We start from the raw sequence: 14,938 nt of genomic DNA on the forward strand, positions 1-14,938 counted from the left end.
TTTTTTTTAATTTTTGAATTTTACTTATTTTTTATATAGCAAGTTCTTAATAGTTATCAATTTTATACATCTTAATGTATATATGTCAATCCCAATCTCCCAATTTATCACACCACCACCACCCTCCGCCACTTTCCCCCGTTGGTGTCCATACGTTTGTTCTCTACATCTGTGTCTCTATTTCTGCCCTGCAAACGGTTCGTCTGTACCATTTTTCTAGGTTCCACATATATGTGTTAATATATAATATTTATTTTTCTCTTTCTGACTTACTTCACTCTGTATGACAGTCTCTAGATCCATCCATGTCTCTACAAATGACCCAATTTTGTTCATTTTTATGGCTGAGTAATATTCCATTGTATATATGTACCACATCTTCTTTATCCATTCATCTGTCAATGGGTATTTGGGTTGCTTCAATGACCTGGCTATTGTAAATAGTGATGCAGTGAACAATGGGGTGCATGTGTCTTTTTGAATTATGGGTTTCTCTGGGTATATGCCCAGTAGTGGGATTGCTGGTTCATATGGTAGTTCTATTTTTAGTTTTTAAAGGAACCTCCATACTGTTCTCCATAGTGGCTGTATCAATTTACATTCCCACCAACAATGCAAGAGGGTTACCTTTTCTCCACACCCTCTCCAGCATTGTTGTTTGTAGATTTTCTGATGATGCTTATTCTAAGTGGTGTGAGGTGATACCTCATTGTAGTTTTGATTTGCATTTCTCTAATGATTAATGATGTTGAGCATTCTTTCATGTGTTTGTTGGCAATCTGTATATCTTCTTTGGAGAAATGTCTATTTAGGTCTTCTGCCCATTTTTGGATTGGGTTGTTTGTTTTTTTGTTATTGAGCTGCCTGAGTTGCTTATAAATTTTGGAGATTAATCCTTTGTCCATTGATTCCTTTGCAAATATTTTCTCCCATTCTGAGGGTTGTCTTTTCATCTTGCTCATGGTTTCCTTTGCTGTGCAAAAGCTTTCAAGTTTCATTAGGTCCCATTTGTTTATTTTTGTTTTTATTTCCATTACTGTAGGAGGTGGATCAAAAAAGATCTTGCTGTGATTTATGTCAAAGTATTCTTCCTATGTTTTCCTCTAAGAGTTTTATAGTGTCCAGTCTTACATTTAGGTCTCTAATCCATTTTGAGGTTTTTTTTGTATGGTTTTAGGGAGTGTTCTAATTTCATTCTTTTACATGTAGCTGTCCAGTTTTCCCAGCACCACTTATTGAAGAGACTGTCTTTTCTCCATTGTTTATCCTTGCCTCCTTTATCATAGATTAGTTGACCATAGGTACGTGGGTTTATCTCTGGGCTTTCTATCCTGTTCCATTGATCTATATTTCTGTTTTTGTGCCAGTACCATATTGTCTTGATTACTTTAGCTTTGCAGTATAGTCTGAAGTGAGGGAGTATGATTCCTCCAGCTCTGTTTTTTTCCCTCAAGACTGCTTTGGCTATTCGGGGTCTTTTGTGTCTCTATACAACTTTAAGGAATTTTTGTTCTAGTTCTGTAAAAAATGCCATTGGTAATTTGATAGGGATTGTATTGAATCTGTAGATTGCTTTGGGTAGTAGAGTCATTTTCACAATGTTGATTCTTCCAATCCAAGAACCTGGTATATCTCTCCATCCGTTTTTATCATCTTTAATTTCTTTCATCATTGTCTTATAGTTTTCTGCATACAGGTCTTTTGTCTCCCTAGGTAGATTTATTCCTATGTATTTCATTCTTTTTGCTGCAGTGGTAAATGGGAGTGTTTCCTTAATTTCTCTTTCAGATTTTTCATCATTACTCTGATTGCTGTGGCTAGGACTTCCAAAACTATGCTGAATAATAGTGGTGAGAGTGGACATCCTTGTCTTGTTCCTGATCTTAGAGGAATTGCTTTCAGTTTTTCACCATTGAGAATGATGTTTGTTGTGGGTTTGTTGTATATGGCCTTTATTATGTTGAGGTAGGTTCCCTTTATGCCCACTTTCTGGAGGTTTTTTTAAAATCATAAATGGGTGTTGAATTTTGTCAAAAGCTTTTTCTGCATCTATTGAGATGATCATATGCTTTTTCTTTTTCAATTTGTTAATATGGTGTATCACATTGATTTGCATATATTGAAGAATCCTTGCATCCCTGGGATAAATCCCACTTGCTCATTGTATACAATTCTTTTAATGTGTTGTTGGATTCTGTTTGCTAGTATTTTGCTGAGGATTTTTGCATCTATATTCTTCAGTGATATTAATCTGTAATTTTCTTTTTTTGTAGTATCTTTGTCTTGTTTGGGGATTGGGGTGATGGTGGCCTCATAGGATGAGCTTGGGAGTGTTTCTTCCTCTGCAATTTTTTGGAAAGGTTTGAGAAGGATGGGTGTTAGCTCTTCTCTAAATGTTTGATAGAATTCACCTGTGAAGCCATCTGGCCCTAGACTTTTGTTTGTTGAAAGATTTTCAGTAACAGTTTCAATTTGATTAGTTGTAAGTGGTCTGTTCATATTTTCTATTTCTTCCTGGTTCAGTCTTAGAAGGTTATATCTTTCTAAGAATTTGTCCATTTCTTCCAGGTTGTCCATTTTATTGGCATAGAGTTGCCCGTAGTAGTCTCTTAGGATGCTTTGTATTTCTGCAGTGTCAGTTGTTACTTCTCCTTTTTCAATTCTAATTCTGTTGATCTGAGTCTTCTCTCTCTTTTTCTTTATGAGCCTGGCTAATGGTTTATCAATTTTGTTTAGCTTCTCAAAGAACCAGCTTTTAGTTTTATTGATCTTTGCTATTGTTTTCTTTGTTTCTATTTCATTTATTTCTTCTCTGACCTTTATGATTTCTTTCCATCTACTAACTTTGGGTTTTTTTTGTTCTTCTTTCTGTAGTTCCTTTAGGTGTAAGGTTAGATTGTTTATTTGTGATTTTTCTTGCTTCTTGAGGTAGGCTTGTACTGCTATAAACTTCCCTCTTAGAACTGCTTTTGCTGCATCCCATAGGTTTTGGATCGTTGTGCTTTCATTGTAAATTGTCTCTAGGTACTTTTTGATTTCCTCTTTGATTTCTTCAGTGATATCTAGGTTATTTAGTAATGTATTGTTTAGCGTCCATGTGTTTGTGTTTTAATGTTTTTTTCCCTGTAATTGGTTTCTAATCTCATAGCATTGTGATCAGTAAAGATGCTTGATATGATTTCAATTTTCTTAAATTTACTGAGGCTTGATTTGTGACCCAAGATGTGATCTATTCTGGAGAATGTTCCATGTGCACTTGAGAAGAAAGTGTAATCTGCTATTTTTGGATGGAATGTGCTATAAATATCAATTAAATCTATCTGGTCTGTTGTGTCATTTAAAGCTTGAGTTTCCTAATTAATTTTGTTTGGATGATCTGTCCATTGGCGTAAGTGAGGTGTTAAAGTCACCACTATTATTGTGTTACTGTTGATTTCCTCTTTTATAGCTGTTAGCACTTGCCTTATGTATTGAGGTGCTCCTATGTTGGGTGCATATATATTTATAATTGTTATATCTTCTTATTGGATTGATCACTTGATCACTATGTAGTGTCCTTCCTTGTCTCTTGTAACATTCTTTATTTTAAAGTCTATTTTATCTGATATGAGTATTGCTACTCCAGGTTTCTTTTGATTTCCATGGAATATCTTTTTCCATCCCTTCACTTTCAGTCTGCATGTGTCCCTAGGTCTGAAGTGGGTCTCTTGTAGACACCATATATATGTGTCTTGTTTTTGTATCCATTCAGCAAGCCTGTTTCTTTTGGTTGGAGCATTTAAGCCATTCACGTTTAAGGTAATTATCGATATGTATGTTCCTATTAATTGTTTTGGGTTTGTTTTTGTAGGTCCTTTTCTTCTCTTGTGTTTCCCACTTAGAGAAGTTCCTTTAGCATTTGTTGTAGAGCTTGTTTGGTGGTGCTGAATTCTCTTAGCTTTTGCTTGTCTGTGAAGCTTTTGATTTCTCCGTCAAATTTGAATGAGATCCTTCCCAGGTAGAATAATCTTGGTGATAGGTTCTTCCCTTTCATGAATTTAAATATATCATGGTACTCCCTTCTGGCTTGTAGAGTTTCTGCTGAGAAATCAGCTGTTAACCTCATGGAAGTTCCCTTGTATGTTATTTGTCATTTTTCCCTTGTTGCTTTCAATGATTTTTCTTTATCTTTAATTTTTGTCAGTTTGATTACTATGTGTCTCAGTGTGTTTCTTCTTGGGTTTATCCTGCCTGGGACTCTCTGTGCTTCCTGGACTTGGGTGGCTATTTCCTTTCCCATGTTAGGGAAGTTTTCGACTATAATCTCTTCAAATATTTTCTTGGGTCCTTTCTCTCTCTCTTCTCCTTCTGGGACCCCTATAATGCGAATGTTGTTGCATTTAATCTTGTCCCAGAGGTTTCTTAGGCTGTCTTCATTTCTTTTCATTCTTTTTTCTTTATTCTGTTCTGCGGCTGTTAATTCCACCATTCTGTCTTCCAAGTCACTTATCTGTTCTTCTGCCTCAGTTATTCTGCTATTGATTCCTTCTAGTGTATTTTTCATTTTAGTTATTGTATTGTTCATCTCTGTTTGTTTGTTCTTTAATTCTTCTAGGTCTCTGTTAAACATTTCTTGCATCTTCTCGATCTTTGCCTCCATTCTTTTTCTGAGGTCCTGAATCATCTCCACTATCATTATTCTGAAATCTTTTTCTGGAAGCTTGCCTATCTCCACTTCATTTGGTTGCTTTTCTGGGGTTTTATCTTGTTCCTTCATCTGGTACATAGCCCTATGCCTTTTCATCTTGTCTATCATTCTGTGAATGTGGTTTTTGTTCCACAAGCTGTAAGATTGTAGTTTTTCTTGCTTCTGCTGTCTGCCCTCTGGTGGATGAGGCTATCTAAGAGGCTTGGCTCATTTCATAGTGTTTTACTGAAACACTGAAGCTTTTATATTATATTGATAAATTTGGTTTGATGAGAAATTTTACTTGTCCACCATAAATCATCTAAAAAAATCTTGTAGTTTGAAGATGTCAGCTTTCAGAATTGACATGTTAACATATTGAAACAATTATTTTCAAAAAATATTTTAAGCTCCAAAGCATTGAATAAATTCTACCTGATTTGTGAGATCGGAGATGTATGTCTTCTGAGACAAATTATGCAAAGGGGGATGTCTCAATTATTGATTCATCCCAAAGTGCAGAGCTGTGATCTCCAGAAAATATGCTCAAATCCCTATATGTGCAGATGTAATGTGGGTCAAACTGGCCCACGCCAGAAGAGGTTAGTTATTTGCTTGTTTTGAGATGCAAAAGAAGGACCATCTAAACTTTGTGTCTCCTGTTACTTAAAAAAAAAATGAATTCTTTCCTGATAGGTGTCTACCTCTTCAGGAGCAAGTCCTCCCCATCCTTACAGCTTGCTCTGGCCTGGTGAGTCAGCACCCAACTCTTCAGCCAGTCTGGGGTCCTTACCAAAGTCAAGTTTTAGAATAGGATTCCCTGCTGAATTTAAAATAGAATGGAACTTTTGCTTCCGGTTTCCTGCCATAAACTACACTTATGTCTTGTCACAACAAACACAAGACATTCTTATATAATTCCATCCCATAGACTTTTCCAGTATCCTGACTGATGTGTCTATGCTTTAGCCTCAGAGAGATTCCCTTAAACCATCTTTCAAAGGGAATTTCCACTTTTTTTCTTATAAGATTCCCATTATTTTCTTCTACGCCCTTTTACATTCTTAGAGCTCTGAATTTTAGCCAGCGTTTAAGAAAGCAGTTCTTCCTGGATTCTTTGGAGTTTGCAAAGCTGGAAAGAAACGATGCTGTCATCTATTTCAACCACGCTTACTTTTCATATAAAGAAATAGAGAGGCAAAGAGGTCAAATGGCATACCCAAAGTCACATCTCCACCCATAGTTGTGTCATCTTACACATGTGGTCTGTGTGCACATGAATTCAAACAGAATGAGCAGTTAATAAATCTATGAAGTGAAAAATGTCCTTTTGCTAATTGACATGAGAGTTATTCTTAAATAATCTCTTTTTTTTGGAGGGGGGAAGACACTTGTGTGTTTCTTAAAAACAACCCTATCGACAACATTTTTTCCTTTGGGATATTCCCAAGCTCCAGTTTAGGCATCTGGACAACCAAAAGTATTTGCAGGTAGATTATAAAGGATTCTTTAGCAAAGATTCTCTTTCTTTAGACAAAGGATAATCAATCTAGGATAAGCCTTCAAAGTTTCTTTATTTCCAAATAGACCTTTGAGCTGTTTTTCTTAGCTGAAGAGACCCACCAAGGGAGATTACAACATAAGGTTCATAAACGCTTTGGATACAGCCCTGTCTCTGGTTTATCAAAGAGATGTCTGGGTCCTCTTAGGACATACATAGAACTTCAGAAGTTATACAATGAAGTATTTCAAGTTTGAAAGTACCCTTTATCCTTTTCTGTCATGCATTTTTTCCTAGTTTCCTCACTTCTTTCTTTCCCTCTGTTTTCTGATAAGTGGAGTGCTGGAAGAAGCTTAATACAACATTAAATGCAGTACTTCTCTGGTATATGAATATTTCTTCAATAGTCACAACAAACCGCTGCCTGATTTCTGCCTCAACATGCCTAACTTCTTAAGGAGTCCATTTTGAGCTTGCTCTGTTTTATATAAAATATTTTTTAACCTACTATAAACTTGTATTTTGGCAGTTTTCACTAATTGGACACTGTTTTTTTCTTCTGAAGTGACAGAATTCTAATATTCTTTAACAGGACAACCCTCGAGATATAGCTATTGTTGAACGAAAATTCTCCATGGGTCCCTCCTCTTTTTGCATGTCTTACCAGCCAAGTCACTGACAGCATTTTGTTCTTTTCAAAGATGTTTGTTTAGAGATCATATCTCCCTTTCCCTAATAAGATGGTTAGGCAGATTTGCTTGTAGCCTATTACAAAATACTGGGATTTCTTAACTCGGGGTTCCTCTCCTATAAGGCAACCCACTGTGTCTGCAAGCATTAACTGGTCTGATTTGCATTGTCCTGTGGGAACTGGGCTAAGAAACTGACACAGGGAAGTGTTGATACTCTGGGTACTATGATTGCTGTGAGTAATGAACTTCTACCAGCATCCATGAAACTATGTCAGGCTAACATGTCAGCTTGCAAGTATGGTCAAATTTCATCTCCTTCAGAGTCTTTGACAGTTACCATTATTCCCCGAGGATAAAAAACTCCACTTCCTTCAACCACCCTTCATCTTGTCATACGTTTTGAATCATCTCTTGTTCTTATCAAACATTCTGGATGTTCTTCAGTTTAACTATGTCCCTGCTGCATAGAAAGGAAAAGAAAAGCCCATATGTGACTGACTAAAATGAGTAAAACCAAATTATGATTTATTTCGTCCTGAAGAGCACATGTTATAAGGCAGCCCAAGATGAAACGATCTTTCTTGCCGCCAAATAACTGTTGGCTCATACCAAATTCACAGTCAGCTGAAACTCTCAGGCATTTTTATCTATACCAAGGTAGAAATTTACCTATGTCATGTATGTCAAATGTTACGTCAAATGTAAATTCCCATTCTGCTCTTGTACAGTTTTAAATTTTGCACCCCAGTCTAAGAATTTAACATTTCTCTCTCTTTTTTTTTTTTTTTTTTTTTTGCGGTACGCAGGCCTCTCACTGCTGTGGCCTCTCCTGTTGTGGAGCACAGGCTCCGGATGCGCAGGCTCAGCAGCCATGGCTCACGGGCCCAGCCCCTCCGCGGCATGTGGGATCTTCCCGGACCAGGGCACGAACCCGCGTCCCTTGCATCGGCAAGCAGACTCTCAACCACTGCGCCACCAGGGAAGCCCTAAAACTTCTCTTTCTTGATTTCATTGTATTCCATTTGGTCCATCATTCTAGGCTTTTTATAATCTGATTCCCTCATTGTCATATTCACTGTGCTCACCATCTTTGTGTCATCCATACGTTGGCTCAGCAAGCCTTCTATATTTTTATCCACGTTAATGCTAAAACTTTGAATATATCAGAGCCAAGTAGAGAGCCCTGGGCCATGCCACAGAGATCTCAATGCATTTTAGGAGTCAGTTGGCAGGAGTAATCATAAGCAATTGCTCCCCATGGTAATCTCCATGGAGATACTCCATGGAGATGTTTAACTGAGGGGAAATCTGTGAAGCATTATGACTCATTCAAGTCTGCAGCAAAGCTTCAAAAGACAGGGAAGCCACCAAAATGATATTTGCATAACTTTCAGAGTGCAGCTGAAGTGCTATGGATCCAAATTGGCAAATGGGAGTCACACAAATGGCAACAAGAGACTCTACACTTACTAGAGCTTAAAACTCATAGGCAGTGAAAAGACTTTTAGCTACACCCACCTCTCTGCCCAGCACTGTAACTCTGGTTACACATAAAAATAATCATGCAATATCCACTGGAGAAAATTCCTCCTGATAGCAGAGATCATCAATCATATATTAATCCACTTGAGATAGCACGGAATAGTGAAAGATCACACGTCTGGCAGCTTGGGTTCTTTACTTATCCTGCAAGGAGCTGGCTGAGAGGCTTTTTAAAGTCCATTCATTCCTCTAGGCCTCACTTTCTTTACTTGTAAATTGAGAAGTTTGGACTAGTTAATCTCCAAATACCCTTTTAGCCCTAAAAAAAAAGCATTTATAGCTAGAAATTTGGGAACTATTTACTGAACACAAATATGAAAGAGACTTGAAGAACTTAGAAATATATCTCAGGTCCCATGGCCAGTGTGAGGCAAAGTGAGAATTTGAATTCAGTTTGCCATGGAACGCTTGCCTATCTACAGAATAGCCCCAGGAATCAAACCAATAGCAAAAACTATAAATAAGACAAACTAGAAATACGGCTTTCTAGAAATATTAAATTGAATCAATATTCTCCTGACATTTCTGTTGTTGTTACTATTATTTTTAAGAAACCACCTGGAAAAAAGATTTTATGGGCCAAAAAGGAGCCTTTCACAGGACTGTGAGGTTGACTTAACATACTAAGTTTTGCTTTGTTTTGGATACTCAGCCTGTTTACATTTGGCCTCCAACCCTCATTCATTTTGTGACCTTGGGAAAGTGACTTAACTTTTTTATACCTCATTTCTCATCTGTAAAATGGGCGTGCTATTAACAACATCTTCCCCACAGGGGGTTTTACAAGAACTAAATGAGAAGATGAGACTAACAAGCTTTTGACAAATATTGACTTGATAACGATTTCAATGCAGGAGGGATATTTTACATGTGTACCTCACTGAGACACTAAGTTGTGTAAATATGCACACCAAACACAAAACTCTGCCATTAAAAATTAGGCTATCAAGGGTAAATTTTATAAAATTGTGCTTTTGTGATTATTTCATTTGTTTTTCCAAGTTCTGGATAAAATGAAGAAAATATCCAGTTAGAGTAATGATTAATTTGAGCTCATTACCTAAAATAAAAGCTTTATCTTTGGAACTAGTTTAGACCTCTAGGCATTGAGAGACAAGGTTTCCCTTTTTCATTCCCAGAAGTGCTCTTTCATCATACAAATATTTTTCTTTACATGAGCCAACTTTGAAAATATTTGGAAGCAGAAAGGGTTCACTCTCAGGTTTCTTATCATTGCTTAGCTGGTGACCTTGGTAAAGTCAATTGAGTTCCTTCATGTTCCCCATAAAATGGAAGTAATAAATGGGACTATTTGGCAAATAACTCAATGATCTTTTAAGTGTGCAAAATCTTGCCAAAATATTAAATATCAAAATGTGAATATTTGAGGGCTTCCCTGGTGGTGCAGTGGTTGAGAATCTGCCTGCGGATGCAGGGGACACAGGTTCGTGCACCGGTCCGAGAGGATCCCACATGCCGCAGAGTGGCTGGACCCATGAGCCATGGCCACTGAGCCTGCGCGTCCGGAGCCTGTGCTCCGCAACGGGAGAGACCACAACAGTGAGAGGCCCGCGTACCACAAAAAAAAAAAAAAAAAAAAAAAGAATATTTGAAAATAATTTCTTTTATGGCCCCAAAAGAAACAGATTAAGTACACATTTTATTGATAAAACAACACACATGGCACATGAAATGCTACTTCATAGTCCCCGAGTAATGTATTTAATCCTGAAATATTGCAGAATTTTTTGTGGATGTTCTCTAGCAGTATAATCCCTGCCCCTTGCTAGCCTGCCACCTCCCTCTAAGATAAGTAGTCTTTTGCAGCTATTTTTAGTTTTAAATTAGTTTTAAATAGGGAAAACACTAATCTTGTGATTACCCTCCTCACAGAGTTCCAAGACTGAGCTTTCATGGAGGTCACTCTGTTCCTCTGAGTGGTCTGTAAGTGAAGTTTCAATGAATACCCAGCTAGTGAGTCCAGGAATGAAACTATGTGTTTATTTAAATATCTCACCAAGGAGGGCAAAATATGAGAAGGATATGTCCTCTAAGTTTTGCAAAGGAATTCTTGGCAATAAATCTCATTGACTCTTCAGAATTGGATAGGTCTGCTTAGTACATTGGACAGTTTTCCAGGATATCAGGTTATTGGCCACAGCTTTTGGTGGTGAGGTTTCTATGGGGTAAACACCTCTGGGGAGAAATCTATGACTGGTGAATCCTATAGGATGTCATTGTGAGATTGAATAGACTAGCCCGTGTGGTCAGCTACTATCCTCCCCTAGAAACTTTTCTCAGAATGTAACTTCTCCCTTATGCCCTGGGAAACAGCTGCCTGTGTTCTTGGATTGTTCTATATTACTGAGTCATTCTCTACCTTTGCTTACCTTTCTGGGTAATTTAAATTTAAGAAGTGAAAGTGTCCAAATGCTGTAAGATCACATTTTGCATTAATCAATTAATTCATTCATCAACATACATTACTGGGTGCCTAATGGCTATCAGGCATTGTACTAGGGCCTCATTAAGTTTACAGAGATATATAAAAGTACCTACTCTTGAGGAGTAGACATTCTAGTTGGGAAGCAGAAAATGGTTCAACTTCTATTTATTACTTAATAATTTTTGAAGAAGCTAACATTGTGATAAAATTTTGCCCAAGATGCCCCTTAAGTTTGATTTGTTTCAATTTACTTTCTAGAAACAATATTACTCTCCATTAGTTTTTAAATGAGCATAATTTAAAAACATTTCATAGAATTCAGTAAAATACAACATATGAGTAAATGTTATTGAAATATATAAATGTCTTAAATGATGTCTTCAGATCCCAGAACTACCCAATGTTTTATTTCTGGAAGTGTCTTTAAGATAGATTTAGAGAAAACACTTGGATTTAGGCCAAGTGATGAACCATAAGCTCTAGGAAGCCAAATTAAATCAGTTAAATGGTGAATAGAAAAGTTATCCAGGTAATTCAGACCTCTTCTCCCCCTAAGGAAGCCGTGCTAAAGTCTGTAAATGGAGAGAGGGTTGATACTCAGATCAGCTGATAGATAAATAGTATTCACAGTCCCTGAGATCTCTGCTTAATCTGATGATAGGAATTATTTGTAATCATCTTTATTGACCACATCTTTCCTAGTCAGCACACTGATTTATATATAACAAATACTTAATAATTATTTGTTGCATAGAAGTGAATTTAATTGAGGTAAGTGCCCGAATATCTCCTTATCCCTGTGGCCACTAAATACTGCCTGTGATAAACTTCCATACTTTTGACTCTTAAGGTCAAAAACATGAAAGACCTGTTAATGCCTTTTTCTTTTTTTCTTTCTTTCTATCCAACCCCTCCCATTTAAAAAATTACTAGTAGGTCTTCTATGAGGGAATTTTGTGTGTGTGTATGCAGGAATTTTCCTCAGGGCTAACTCTCATTTGGGGATTAAGTTTTACTTTCTAACCATCCTTTGAGCCCCATGTTCTTTAAATATGTAAAGAACATATTTAAAAATAGAAATATATTGGTGATTTTGTCTCTTTTAAGCTAAACTCATGAAATTTCTGCTTTTGAAAAGTTACCCTACAACCCTAGTTTGAAATGGAGTTTAGTATAATAAACATTTACTTAATAAACCATACCAGGACAGAAGAATTGGATGATGGATTATCATACATTTAAACATCCACTGGCAAAAACTAACCAACTCTTTTTCAATTTAACTTGACTGGATCTTTTTGGCTGGCTGCCCTTCTGCACTCAGCTGAACTGGCACTCCTCATATTTTAAAGAGACACATGGATTTCCAAACTTAATCTTTAAATCCCTAATAGCTTGGTCTCTGCTAAAATTCACTAATTCCCTTCTGCTTTTTCTAATGAAAGGAAAGGCTTAAGAAGGAGGGATGAAATTATTGTTTTGTTTTTTTTTAAATCACTAACAAACCTTGAAATGAATGTGGAGCCTTTTATTCAAGGAGACCAAAATGCATTGGATTATGGCTTATATTTTTTGTACTTTCATGCATCCATTTTTCTCATATTATAGATTTAAAAGCCAAGGTTTCAATTTGCTATGTCATATTTCTTTGTTCAATCATTTTTTTTGACAGAAATGCTTAGAGAGTTTCCTGCATGGATGGCATTTTACTGGATGTACATTGAGTCAGATAGTATCATTGGCTTTGAAAAGTTTAAAATCCAAAAAGGGAGCTAAGGATCACAAACATACAGCAGGTTACAGACAGTGTGGGCAAAGAAGGATGGATTTCTGCTGGTTGGTCTTAATGAAGGAGGTGACATTTATCTTAGGTCTTGAAGAATAGATGGAATTTCAATAAGCAAAATCAGAAGAAAGAGGAAGGATGAATGATGTGGTATAAAAGGAACAAGACTGGAAAGTGACAGATCTGGGTTCTGGAAACTGCCAGAAATTCACTTCATAGGCTCTAGGACATCAGGGTCTTCATTCATAAAGTGAAGAACTGGGTTAGGTGATCTCCACCTTCCCTTACAGTTCTATCATCATATGGCCATGGAAAGAAACAGAATTTGTATGGATGGTCTGGAATGAGCAGTAATCAAGATGAGCTGGTGTGTAGGGGTTCATGTTGGAAGAAACGGTAGTAGGATTTGGTCTTGAATATCAAACTGAGGAGACTACCTTCAACAATATTAACAATAATGACAAGATCTACTATTAAACTATTAGATTTTAGTGTGGAAAACCAAAAACTTTTGAGTCTTCTCCACCCATCGGTTGTCATTCAGAAATCCATCCTGAATGACCTGATATTTACATTAGGTATTGTTACTCATCCCTTTGTTCTTCCAGTTATGTATAATTACTTCAGAAAAGTTTGGTTGTTTTTTGTTCTTCTCAGAGAGGAACCAGTCGCACTGGTGGGTAAAATTTAGGTATTTGGGATCTTTAACACACAATGTTGGCATCTCAAAGGAGGAGCCAATCCTCTTCAGTGGCATCAGGAACCCCTCCTTCTATCCTGTATTTATACAAATTGCTGGGTTTTCTCAACAGATTGGTGGCTTTGGGGACTGATAAAGGATGTATTATTTCAGCTTATAAAATATTTGCAAAGGATAAATTTTTCTGAGTCAGGCTTATTCAAGTTAAAGTAACTGAACAGCCCCTATGGAGATGCTGCATGACCCCTCCCCCAGCTCCTCCTCAAAAATCAAATAAGATTTTTCCAGCTAAGCAGAGCTTCATCTTGCTATGCAATACCTTGTTATCCAAAGGCATCACAGCTAATATGTGAAGGAGCAAAAAGCTGGGGGGAATAAGGTTAACAGCTGATCTTTCAGCAGAAACTCTACAAGCCAGAAGGGAGTGGTAGGACATATTTAAAGTGATGAAGGAGAAAAACCTACAACCAAGATTACTCTACCTAGCAAGGATCTCATTCAGATTTGATGGAGAAATTAAAACCTTTACAGACAAGCAAAAGCTAAGAGAATTCAGCACCACCAAACCAGCTTTACAACAAATGCTAAAGGAACTTCTCTAGGCAGGAAGCGCAAGAGAAGGAAAAGACCTACAAGAACAAGCCCAAAACAATTAAGAAAATGGTAATAGGAACATACATATAGATAATTACCTTAAATGTAAATGGATTAAATGCTCCAACCAAAGATACAGACTGGCTGAATGGATACAAAAATAAGACCCATATATATGTTGTCTACAAGAGACTCACCTCAGATCTAAAGACACATACAGACTGAAATTGAGGGGATGGAAAAAGATATTCCATGCAAATGGAAATCAAAAGAAAGCTGAAGTAGCAATTCTCTTATCAGACAAAATAGACTTTAAAATAAATACTATTACAAGAGACAAAGAAGGACACTACATAATGATCAAGAGATCAATCCAAGAAGATATAACAATTGTAAATATTTATGCACTCAACATAGGTGCATCTCAATACAAAAGGGAAATACTAACAGCCATAAAAGGGGAAATTGACAGTAACACAATCATAGTAGGGAACTTTAACACCCCACTTTCACCAATGGACAGATCATCCAAAATGAAAATAACTAAGGAAACACAAGCTTTAAAAGATACATTAAACAAGATGGACTTAATTTATATTTGTAGGACATTCCATCCAAAACAACAGAATACACATTCTTCTCAAGTGCTCATGGAACATACTCCAGGATAGATCATATCTTGGGTTAAAAATCAAGTCTTGGTAAATTTAAGAAAATTGAAATCATATCAAGTATCTATTCTGACCACAACGCTATGAGACTAGATATCAATTACAGGAAAAAGTCTGGAAAACATACAAACACATAGAGGCTAAACAATATGCTACTAAATAACCAAGAGATCACTGAAGAAATCGAAGAGGAGATTAAAAAATACCTAGAAAAAAATGATAATGAAAACATGATGACCCAAAACCTACAGGATGCAGCAAAAGCAATTCTAAGAGGGAAGTTTATAGCAATACAATCCTACCTTAAGAAACAAGAAACGTCTCAAATAAACAACCTAAC

Source organism: Kogia breviceps, chromosome 4 (genome assembly GCF_026419965.1).
Source record: "Kogia breviceps isolate mKogBre1 chromosome 4, mKogBre1 haplotype 1, whole genome shotgun sequence".
Lineage (NCBI taxonomy): Eukaryota > Metazoa > Chordata > Mammalia > Artiodactyla > Physeteridae > Kogia > Kogia breviceps.